Source organism: Rattus norvegicus, chromosome 5 (assembly GCF_036323735.1).
Source record: "Rattus norvegicus strain BN/NHsdMcwi chromosome 5, GRCr8, whole genome shotgun sequence".
NCBI lineage: Eukaryota > Metazoa > Chordata > Mammalia > Rodentia > Muridae > Rattus > Rattus norvegicus.
The window spans coordinates 98,167,806-98,180,777 of record NC_086023.1 but is presented as its reverse complement, the minus strand read 5'-3'; the positions used below and the strand labels follow the sequence as shown (position 1 = coordinate 98,180,777).

General features: G+C 34.8%; 1 long non-coding RNA gene across 6 annotated transcripts in view; it reads left to right on the top strand.

Moving 5' to 3' along the window:
• The window catches only part of LOC102555669 (uncharacterized), a 117,730-nt gene that overhangs the window by 62,759 nt on the left and 41,999 nt on the right, over nucleotides 1–12,972 (top strand). For 5 of the 6 annotated variants that reach the window (XR_010051852.1, XR_005504813.2, XR_005504812.2 and 2 more), the window contains 2 exons: nucleotides 7,115–7,271; nucleotides 11,228–11,662. This is a non-coding gene — a long non-coding RNA (uncharacterized LOC102555669). Of the gene's footprint in view, nucleotides 1–7,114; nucleotides 7,272–11,227; nucleotides 11,663–12,972 lie in introns of those variants that run through there. The other variant, XR_010051850.1, reaches the window with a different exon arrangement.

Genomic DNA, 12,972 nt, shown 5'->3' with positions numbered 1-12,972 from the left:
TGTATTAGAGTTATAGAAACAAAGACAATATGATGATAGCTTAAAATAGACTTGCAGAACAATGAACGATATTAAGAGTCAAACATGAGTATTTGTAAATACAACCATCTGACATGTGAAAAAGAGGCAAAAGACATTCACTGGATCAAAGAGAGCATCTGTAGCAAATTGTGACTGTAAACTTGATGTTCTCATGCAAAAGAATGAAATTAGACTCATGTCTATCATCCTACACCAAATTTGATTCCACATGTTTCAAAGAGTTCAATTTGAAACTTGAAATGCTAAAAGTTTGAGAATAAATCATATTCATGACCATATAAGACTTAGGTGTAAAAATGGTTTAATAAATAGGACTTCTTATCCCATGAAACAAGGCAAAAAACTGATAACGGAGATCACATAAAACTAGAAAACTGTGCAGCTAAGGATATAATCAAGTAAAGACACCTACATCATGGGGGAGTCCTTGTAGCTATATATCTGATTGAAAATATCACATATAAACAAATAATTGAAAAACAAAGAGTCAATTAAAGAAGTGATCTAATTTTAAAAAAGTGAGCTGGGGTTACAAACAGATTTCCCAATAGACAAGATAAAAATAGCTAACAAATAAAAAACAGAAGTGTTCATTAAACTCTAGCAATTTAATGTCAATTAATCTTACCCTAGTCAGAAGGGCTAAGATAAACAAAGCAACTGATAAAATATCTCTGGGTAGTTATGGCAAAGGAGGAACCCTTTTTCACTGTTGTAAGTATAGCTATCTCACATTCAGTAAAGATAATCTTCAAAAAATATAAGAATAAATATATACAATGATTTCATTCTACCACTTTCACCATATATCCTGAAGACTGGGCCTTGTACTTTGTAAGTACATTTTTTAAAAATTTCAATACTTTTTTAAAAACTGTCTTCTTTTTCTTCGATTTTTTAATTTACATTTTAAATGTTATTCCCTTTCCTGGTTTCCCTATCCCACCCCACCCCCTTCTTCTATAAGTGATATTTATAGCTGTACCATTTACAATACTCAGGAAATGAAAACAACAAAAATGGCCTCTAACATACAAATGGATAATGAAGTGTAGATCCATACACCACAGAATGCCACTCAACTGTAAAGAAAAATGGAAACATGACATTTGCAGAACAATTGGTGGAACTAGAAAAGATCATAACAAGGCCAAACAGACTGAGAAGAAAAGTCATACATGTTCTCAACCATCTGTGGTTTGTAGCTTCAAATCTTGAGATGTGAGCATGCAGCTATCTATATCCTCAGAAACCAGGGGATAATAAAGTGACAATGCAGGAGGTGGGAGGTGTAGTTGGGGGTTGAAAGACAGTGATAGGAAACAGGTGATATAAATGGCAAACAAAATAATGGAAGGAGAATGCAACTGGTAGAGGAAGGAGCAAGTAAATGTAGGTAGAAATGAGATGAGGAACATATACCACTAAAGCTCTTTGATAAAGCCTCAAGGACTCCTATTCTTGTATAACTACCTAATTTATACATAATAGAGAGTATGTTGGTAAGGGAGGTGTTAAGGGATGACAATACTCCCAAGACTCCCATATTAACAGTTTTATTGTTTCTCATTTTTATTGGATATTTTTTATTTATTTCAAATGTTATCCCCTTTCCTGGTTTCCCCTCCAGATGCACCCTATCCAATTCCCCCACCCTCTACTTCTGTGAGGGTGCTCCTTACCCACCCAACCATTCTTACCTGCCTTCCCACCCTGGCATTCCCCAACAATGGGGCATTGAGTCTTCACAGGACCAAGGGCCTCTCCTTCCATTGATGTCTAACAAGGCTATCCACTGCTACATATGAGACTAGAGCCATGGGGTCACTCCATGCACACTGATTGGTGGTTTTGTCCCTGGGAGCTCTAGAGTGTCTTGTTGATTGATATTGTTGTTCTCCCTATGGGATTGGAAACCACTTTAGCTCCTTCAGTCTTTTCTCTAAATCCTCCATTGGGAACTGCTTGCTAAGTCCAGTGGTTAACTATAAGCATCCACCTTTATATTTGTCAGGCTCTGGCAGAGCCTCTCAGGAACAGATAGATAAGGTTCCTGTCAGCATTTACTTCTTGGCATGCACAATAGTGTCTGGGTTCAGTGACTGTTTGTGGGATAGATCCTCAGTTGGGGCAGTCTCTGGATAGCCTTTCCTTCAGTCTCTGTTCCACGTTTTGTCTCTGTATTTCTCCCTATGAGTATTTGGTTCCTCATTCTAGGAAGGATTGCAGAAACATCCACACTTTGGTTTTCCTTCTTCTTGAGCTTCAAGTGGTTTGTAAATTGTATCTGGGGTATTCCAATATCTTGGACAAATATCCACTTATCAGTGAGTGAAAATCGTGTGTTCTTTTGTGATTGGGTAACCTCGCTCAGGATGATATTTTCTAGTTCCATCCATTTGCCTAAGAATTTCATAAAGTAATTGCTTTTAATAGCTGAGCTAGTACTCCATTATCTAACTGTACCACAATTTCTGTATTCATTCCTCTGTTGAAAAACATGTGGATTTTTTCCAGCTTCTGGCTATTATAAATAAGTCTGCTATGAATGTAGTGGAGCATGTGTCTTTCTTATATGTTGGAGAATCTTTTGGGTATATGCCCAGGAGTGGTATAGCTGGGTACTCAGGTAGCACTATGTCCAATTTTCTGAGGAACCTAAATACTGATTTCCAGACTGGTTTTACCAGCTTTTAGTCCCACCAACAATGGAGGAGTGACCTATTTCTCCACATCCTTGCCAGCATCTACTGTTACTTGAGTTTTTGATCTTAGTCATTCTGACATGTGTAAGGTGGAATCTCAGGGTTGCTTTGATTTGCATTTTCCTGATGACTAAGGATGTTGGACATTCATTTAGATATTTCATAGTCTTTCAATAGTCCTCGGTTGAGAATTCTTTGTTTAGCTCTGTGGCCCATTTTTTAAAAGGGTTATTTGATTCTCTGGAGTCTAACTTCTTGAGTTCTTTGACTATATTGGATATGAGCTTTCTATTGGATGTGGGTAGGTAAAGATCTTTTCCCAATCTGTTAGTTGCCATTTTGTCCTATTGACAGTGTCCATTGTCTCATGGAAGCTTAGAGTCCTTATTTACAAGGAGGGAGGTTCTACTTTGATTCAAGAGTTTAGAGATTTTAGTTCAAAGTCAGCTAGCTCCATACGCAAGGTACCATAGCAAAAGAGACATGAATTCATGATGGCTGAGAAATAGAGACAATCATCGTAAGATATATGAAGACATATATTGCCATGCTTTAACTGCTTCCTACCTTTAACTTACCCTCATCTCCTGCATCAGTTCCGAATAGCGGATGAAATTATGAGCTCTTTGTTGGATTAACCCACTGGTTAAGGTAAAATCCTTATTATCCAGTATTTCTTGAAGTTCTGATCTCCCAATTGAAACAAAGATTTATACCAATGAATTCCATTGGAATTAGTACACTTAGTATACATTTCATAACAGCAACAATAAAAACCAAACTCTAAATATACTCATATATTAATTATGTTCATTTAATATACACATGTACATAAAGTGTATATTTCATATGCACAGACATATACATATAAAGGGGAGTTTTTGTGTGTGTGTATGTGCTTACATTTTACTTTGTGATATCTTTTTGAGATTAGATCATTTACAAAAATTAATTTGTTTACAGTAGCACAGAGATGATAGTTTTAATGGGTATTTCTGGACTGTAGTTTTATTTGCATTTTTCTGACAATTTGTTTTGGGAATTTGGATTTTGCAATGTAAAGCAATACCCTGATGTGATTATAAATGCTTAATTTGAGAATCATGTATTCTCCAATTTATCTTATTTTCACACATGTAGAAAATATTGAGATAGATGCTGAATGCTGTTCTTCATTGCTTTGAACTTGTAATACTCTCTGATTTCAAATAGTGTAATCTTTACTGTTTATTGATTATTTAAGTATAATCTATTTTTTAAAACTGGCCTTAATAACGTATTGTCAAAAATATTTTATACTGATATCTATGCATGAAAAAAATGCCATAGTATGCTTTTATTTGAGGTAAAATACAAAGCTATCAAATATAATCTAAGATATTTGCTATATTATTATATTTAATAGTTAAAAACAAAAAGTATTTATAGGATCTGTTTTAGGTTTTCATTGCTGTGAAGAGAGAACATTATTAATTTAACTATTATAAAACCAAACATTTGATTGGGGCTGGATTACTATTTCAGAGGTTTGGTCTATTATCATTATGATGGGAAGCATGGCATCTTGCAGGCTAATTTGATACTGGAGGACCCAACAGTTCTACATCTTTATCACAAGGCAGCCTAGAGAACACCCTTTTCCATAGGTAGCCAGGAGGCTCTCTTCCTTACTATGTGGAGCTTGAGCACAGGACCTGAAAGCCTACGGCCACAGTGACAAACTTCCTCCAACAAGCCCATATCGCCTCAAACAAGGCCACATATCCTAATTATAGCACTTTCCATGTGCCCTTCTTATTCCAACCATCACACATCACAGTTCATCTTTGAAGTTTTAAAATAAGATTAAAATTTAATTAACTCATCAATATTTATCTAAATATTCCAGGTAAAGATCTGGTCCTATCTCCTATTGAACAATGGTTATAGAAAAGTATGAAATTTCTTTTTTTTTGAGACATGTTCCCCTTTGATCTGGAGTGTTTTCATTACCCAAGCTTTGATATTCTTAGAGAAATTATGATTTTTTAAATCAATGTTCTAATATACTTATAAATTGAAAGACACAGGTATCTTTTAAAATATCCTCTACTTTATTCTTTAAATGATTCGGTCTTGAGGTAGAATATAGCAAAGTTTGAAACCACGATAGTAAACAGAAAACAAGTAGCAAACAAGGTTAGAACACATCTAGTTAGTGCCAGGTAACTGCACAGAACACTTTCAGTTTTTGTTTTTAATAACATTTTGGTTCCCCTATCATTTTGAAAGGAACGTAACAATTCCATTTTTGTTTGTTTGAGAAATGATCTTCTCATGAAGTCTAGGCTGTCCTCAAACTTAAGATATCCTCCTTTAGCATCTTAAATAATGAGGTTATAGGCAAGTGCTATTTTGCTCGGTGTGGTTTTATTTTAGTTATATTAACCACTCCCCCCTTATTTTTAGACATTAGTTGTGGAACCACTGAACATAGTTCATCTGGTTGTTTGTTCCCAGTGTCCAGTGGTGCCAGGGAAAGATTCATTCTGGTTGCTCCAACTTGATCCCAAGGTGTGACAAGTCAACATCAATAATTCTTATAGCAAGAATTTAAACAGCTGAAGTATAGAAGAAATGATCATTACGTCAGGTTCAATTTTCGTTTTCCTTCATGGGAAATCTGATAATAACCTAAAAATGTTCAGATTCTTTTGTCAGTATTAGTAAAGTGTCATAAGTATTTACAGAAATATATCTACCAACTAAACATTTAGCTGTAAGGTTTTAAAAAACAAAACCAAGCATTAAAATAGCTAGTTTTTTTAAATAAATAGATATAGAAAGAGTTACAAATATCTTATACATATTAACCATTTGAAAGATTATACAGTTCAAGAGGCATCAACATATGTTAAAGATTCACTAACAATTGCTATTAATACACCATAAACTATATAGAAGATATTTCTAGAGCTGAATTTAGAACCAAAGGGTTCTAAATCAAAGGTTTTAAACACTAAGTCTATAACACTGATATGCAAAAGTAGAAATATGTTACATATGTAGATAACATTTTTAGTTCTATCAAGTAGATCATACATCAGTTTATATAATATATACAGAAAGAAAATAATTATCTTGTCAGAGCAAATAGGTACATATCCAAATTTTAATTAGCAAGAAAATCTTGGTGGCATTTTTTTCATTTACCATTTTAAGTCAGAAAAAAAAGCAAAAGGTCAGTATTATACCAAACATGTAATGAATCCTGTTGACAGGGTGAGAAGATCTCTGGAGGCTTGTCATTCCCCATTCTAAACAAGTACCTGTTTGTTTCTGGAGTAAGGAGTTTAAAAAAGTAAGGGAAGAAAACATTAGCTACATAATGAAAAGATTCTATCATTTGTAACAGTTATTCCTTCAAAAGGGCAAAGTTATATACAGTTCTGTGGGGTGGGAATACTGTTAAATAATTAATTTTGTTTTATGTACCTGAGTATATAACTTTATGTATCTATCTATGTGCACCACAACATACTTTATAAACACAATCCCTAACTACAATCTAAATATTTGCCCTTATACAAATAGATAAGGATAGTCTTCACTCCTCATCAGGAACATTTCTCTTTGCAGTAGACAGACCATTATAGAAAACAAGAACCAATCAAAATTCAAAGTTGGGAGACCAGTCCCATCGTATAACTCCTGCCTCTAAGCATCTGGGTTCATAATGGAAAATGGGTTGGGAAGTGTGTCATAACCAGAGGATAAGGAAGTTTTCTGTGAGATTATGTCTCCTGGAAATGTCAGAAGCTACTACCATAAAGACTCACGCACATGACTGCCCAAATGTGAATTGAAAAAAGAAAAAGAACAGGCATAATAACTAATATGGATTGTAGGTTGGTGGAAATTAGCAGGCCTCAACCCTACACAAGGAATTATAAGAAACTGAAGAATTTTGTGAGTGGGAGAAATAGTCTTCTCTAGGGAAGAGTACATCAAGTGGTTATCAAGAAACCAAATGCTCATCTCTGGGAACATACATACAAGCAGGTTGTATTGATATAGTTTGGAATACTGTCTGTATATACACATATATGTACCTAAGAACAATTAAAGGAAAAAAGGATACGTGTATTTGAAATAGGAATATGTGGGAGGCTTGGTGGTAGAAAAGTATAAAGAAAAGTTATGTTATTTTATATAATTAGAACTCCATAAATAAAACAATTTTAGCTAACAAAATATTTCTTATTTTGATAAGCAAAATAAAGTTTAAGTATGAAGCCAGAAATGATTCTTTTTTAAAAATTTATTTATTTATTATTAATCCTGACCACAGTTCTCTTCTTTTTCTCCTCCCTGTCCCACCTTTACAGATTCTTCATCCATTGGCGCCTTCAGTCAGTTTCCCTCAGAGAAGAAAGAATCCCATTTGGTACCACCTCACCCTGGGACATTTAGTTCTAGCTCACTGAGGTCCAACAGACAGTCCTGGTAGGGAAGGAGATCCAATGACAGACAAAAGAGTGCCAGGTGGTGTATCTCTAAGCTGGGATGGGCCTCAGATTGGGGCAGTCGTTGGTTGTCTGTCCCCACATTTTCTGTTTCTCCCTGCATATCTTATGCACAAGAAAAATTTGGGGTTGAATATTTTGTGGGAGGATTATGTTATCCTCTCCCCTCTGAAAGTCCTGCATTCCCAATTAAGAAATGTTTCGACTTATATTTGGCCTCATTAAAATAGTATTAATTTGAGAAGTCAGAGATATATTGTTTTTACAGTCTGGTGAGATGAGCTCTGATAATAGGAGAATATTGTACTGTCACAGAATAATATTTTTGAATATGAGTGATAGTTCAAGATATTTTATTAGAATACTAAGGGTTTTCAAGAAGACTGAGGAAAACAAAAGGCTTGATTATGAAATCAACCAATTTAAGAGGATTAAATTGTGCTCGCTTCGGCAGCACATATACTAAAAAAGAGGATTAAATTAAGTGAGTCACTAATGGCTACTTCGTGTTAGAGAGAAAACATATCCTATCCACGTAGCCAGATACCAAGAATAAATAGTATTGAGAATGAAGCATTTTGTACAAATAAAATATGAAAAATGTACAGCAAGTAATATAATTGATAAATGTAACAAACTCTAATCTCTCTATAGTCTACATGAAGCTATAAAGAGATTAGCTAAGATTTAAATACGTAGGTTTATTAACTTGTCCAACTTAAAATTTTTGATCATCAGATTTTTAAGTATAACAGTACAGATTCCTCAGTCAACTAATTCTTTGCTAAAATGTCCTGCATATTTCAAGTCATGAATAACAGATCTGTGGCCTTTTGAATTAAACCTTAGTAGTACTTCATTCCACACTCCTGTTTTGACCCTCAAAATGTCTCTATACATTGCTATGAACACCTTTGGGAGAAAAACCTTCACCTTTTTAAAAATCACTATCTTGGGTAAAAGTATTTTAAAACCTTTAAATATCTACATACTCATTAGAAATTGCAGAAGTTCTCTTAAATGATTTTTCATCTTAATGATTTAAATATAATTAAAATTCTAAAATACTTATATAAATATAAACATAATTTAAATATAATTAGCATTATAAAATATTTATAAAATATAAATGTAATTTAAATATAATTTACTTCAATACATTTTTCATTTACCTAGAAGAGTATTTCTATCATTTCTCTTGATACAACAGATGAAGACACTGATGACAACTTTCTGTGATAGTGCTTGCCTGGACACACTGGTTCCTGTGTGAGATGAATAGATATAAATGAATTCAATAGCAGCCCCTGCCAATTTTGGGGAGGCGGTGGAGTGATATGGCAAACTATCATCAGAGAACCAAGAGGGACAAATTAGAAACTTGCCTTCTTCTTTTAGGCACCTTGAAGCTGTCAAGAGCATAGCACAATCCTCTGAGAGTCTCCACCTTAGAGCTGACCAAAACCATTACCCAAAGCCAAACATTAGACAGAGCTCCAGAAGAAGACACATGATATGTACTCACTAACAAATGGATATTAGACCAAAAGCCTGGAATATACAAGATACAATTCACAAACCTCATGAATCTCAAGAAGAAGAAAGACCTAAGTGTGGATGCTTCTTCAGTCCTTCTTAGAATGAGGAAGAAAATACTCATAGGGGGAAATACATAGACAAAACATGGAACAGAGACTGAAGGAAAGGCCATACAGAGATTGCCCCACCTGGGGAATCTATCCCATATACAGACACCAAACACAGACACAATTGCAGTTGTCAAGATGTATATACTGACAGGAACATGATATAGCTGTCTCCTGAGAGGCAATGCCTGACAAATACAGAGGTGGATGCTTGCAGCCAACCATTGAACTGAGAATGAGGTCCCCAATGGAGGAGTTAGAGAAAGGACTGAAGTAGCTGAAGAGGTTTCCAACCCTTTAAGAAGAACAACAATATCAAGCAACCAAACCCCTCCAGCCCTCCCAGGTACTAAACCACCATTACAAAAGAACTCAGAGATGGACCTATGTATCTAGCCACATATGTAGCTGAGGATGGCCTTGTAAGGTATCAATAGAAGGAGAGGCCCAATGTAGGGGAATAAATGAGTAGGTAAATAAATAAATAAATAAATAAATAAATAAATAAATAAATAGAATTATTACTACAATTATCAGTTGATTTCAGACTCTTGAGTTCTATGCCTATTGAAATGAAGGTAATTTATTTCTGAGTTTTTCATTGATTATGAAGTAATAAATATAAATATAGATGTGGTTATTGACTTATATTTTCTTCTTTCATTTTTTACTATTTGCAGTTATTTTGGGGGGGATAGGAAAGGTATGGTTATTTTGTATAAACTTAGCTAAAACTTGAAATCTTACTGGTTAATTTGAAGAATCTGCAAATACACTGATTTAGGAAGTTTGCCTTATAACAGGCCATCTACCTTGAGTCTGATTTTAATTGTTTTAATATCAAAATATTGGTCAATATTTTCTGTTCTTGCATATTGTAGCAGCTATTACTTAGGTATAGTAAGTATACTTAGATTATACTTACTTAGAATATTTGCCCAGTAGTCTGAAAGTGCTGTGGACTGTGCGTGTGTGTGTGTGTGTGTGTGTGTGTGTGTGTGTGTGTGTGTGCGCGCGTATGTGCATGCACAAGAGCATAGGCACTCATGAGGTGTGTCTGCATGGGGTGGGCAGTTCTTTGTTCACATCACTCCTGTCCACAGTCAGTACTTAATCAATTTGTTGCCATGGAAACAATCATCTAGTTTCACAGAAATGTTATTTTTAATTTGAATTACTCATCCAACCAAATTTCTGCATTGCCAGTATTTCAGTACTAATATATATTTAATGAATGTGAAATGGGCCAAGCATCATGTCATGGAGAACTGTCATGCCTATATGTTCTTCAGTTTTCTGTTCTGAAGAAGCACACATGCTCACAAGTCACTGTGCTATTCTCACATTAGGGATTCATTTATTGTTTATTAGGCAACATTGATATTTACAGAAAAGATTCTTGGGAATTATTTGTTTGCTTGCAGTTTTCAAGACAGGATGGTTCTGTGTAGTTCTGGCTGTCCTGAACTCATTTTGTGGATAAGGCTGGCTTCAAACACAGATCTGCCTGCCTCTGCCTTGTGAATGATGTATACCAACACTGTCTGGCTTGATGAGGTTCAAAAATATCTCTGCTCCTGCCATCCTTCTCTCTTAACTGTAGAAATATGTATAAGGTTGTATATTAACCAGAGTTATCTAAAGAAATAGAATGTATACCTTTAAAAGCAGATTTGTTAGATTTCAAGATATTTTCTGTGTACTCTAACAATAGTTGTCTAATACTTGATAGGCTGAAAAATCTAGTTTTTCAGTGGACAAATATCAATGTTTCAATCTTCATTGAAGGACTGGAGGATTCTTGGAGAGCTATTCATGTTAAGTCTATGAAGGAATTTTGAAAAATTTGGTTCTGAGATCAATGAAAGGATTTAGGATCAAGACAGGAGTTATTGGCATAGAAAGTGAGAACAATAGACAAGAAGCAAAATTTCCTTCATCTCTGTCTCTTTATATGGGTTGCCACCAGAAGGTGAAGCCCATACTAATTGTTGGTCTTCTGTTTCATGAGGAGTAGCCCTTGGTCCTGCCAAGGCTCGATGCCTCAGTGTACAGTGTACAGAAATGTCAGGGTGGGGAGGCAGAAAAGAAAGGATGGGTGGGTGGGTAAGGGAACATCCTCATAAAAGCAGGGGGGAAGGGGAATAGGATAGGGGAGGTTATGAATAGGAAAATGGGAAATGGTATAATATTTGAAATGTAAATAAAAAATATTAATGAAAATATTCTCTTCTCAAAAGGCCATTCAATGACAGGCCCAACTTAGGGTCAATCTTATGGGCAGGCACCAAACCCTGACATTATTACAGATTCTATGTTGTGCTTGCAGGCAAGAGCCTAGCATCTCTGCCTAAGGAGAGGCTCTAACAGCAGCTGACTGAGAAAGATGCAGATACTTACAGCCAACCATTGGACTGAGGTTGGGGACCACTATTGAAGAGTTCCAGGAAGGATTGAAGGATCTAAAGTCAACAGAAATCCCATAAGAAGACCAACAATGTCAACTAAGCCACCAGCCAGAGAGCATACGTGTGCTGGTCTGAAGCCTCCCAGCTCATATGTAGCAGAAGACTGCCTTGTCTGGCTTCAGGAGAGAGGATGTGTCTAATCCCCTAGAAACTTGATGCCCAAGGGAAGGGGGATACTTGGGAAGGGACACCCTCTCAGAGGCAAAGGGGAGTTGGAATGGGGTGAAAAACTATGGTAGGGGCAGTGGGATGGGGGTCAATATTTGGAATAAATAAATAAAGTTGTTAATTAAAAAGTCCCTTCTCCTGTATGCTCAGCTGTTAGGGTTTCAGTTGATTTCAGATGCAATTAACTTGACAGTGTACCAATCATATAATGGGAAATACACCATTTCAGCAAAGCTGTAATCCATATTTAAGTTGCCTGGTTTAAACTATCAATTGGTAGAGTGTGAGGTTGCAAATGCTTTAAAGGATGGTACTCCAGGGCACGGTGGTGTTAGAGTCCCTCTGGTTCCCCTTGGGCTAGGTTTATTATGTTTCCTTAATATGGCTTTGCTATTATGCACATTACAGGCATTAGCTTTTATCATGTTTATGATTACACAGGGACCTTTAAGTATGCAAAGTATTTAGCTGACATATACACAAACTAATGAAATCACCAAACACAGAGCTATCTTTAAGAGGAACTAGTCTATAACTTTAACTATGCATATCTACAACACATAGTCTATGTGTTCTATTAATTATATTTTATTGATTATAATAAAGTTAACTTGATTTAGAAGGTGTTTAATGTAGAGCCTCTCTACTATGTTTTATAGGATAAACAAAAATTCTATATCCTTCATAATCATTATTTTTGCTTCCATAATTACAGTTTTCTCTACATACTAACATTTTCCTTCAGGCTGTAAGATATTTTCATGCTATTTACAAATCCATGTACAAATGCTACATTTCTATAAATATAAAAAATCTAGAGGCATATACATGAAATTTTAATGTATTTTATATTAAACGTGGGCTTTATTTTGCTGTCTTCCAAACCTCAAATATGATGATTGGATGCATCAAAAATAGAACATAATATGAACTGTAATTGGAAGTTGAAGGATGTGTTAAACTGAATTCTTAGTCATCTGTTTATTTCCTTGCCTCGGGGTAGAATTCAAACAGCTTTGAAATATTGGAAGGATTCTATTATCTTAAAGTGAAATGCAATTTAAAAACTTTCATTTTTTAATACTTTTTGATAACAGATATTTAATTTAAGGTTTTATTACTTGAATAAATTTTCATAACTCATTCCAGGTGTTAGATTTTCATGTTCTATTTTTTTCTAATTACATGTGAGTGTTGAACTTTCTTTTATTCAGTAAGCCAACTTTTTCATGTTTTTAACATTAAATGTCCTTTAAGTAACACTTTTTTTCCATTAACTTGATAAAATTCATATTAAAGATGCCAAGATTTATTGCATAGAGTAATAGAGTAAAATTTGTCTTTTGAAAAATATATAGTTCACATAGTTAAAACATATCTTAATTGTTATATGCCTAACTCTATTTTTGGAAAATAGAAGCCTAAATAGTAAATGCAT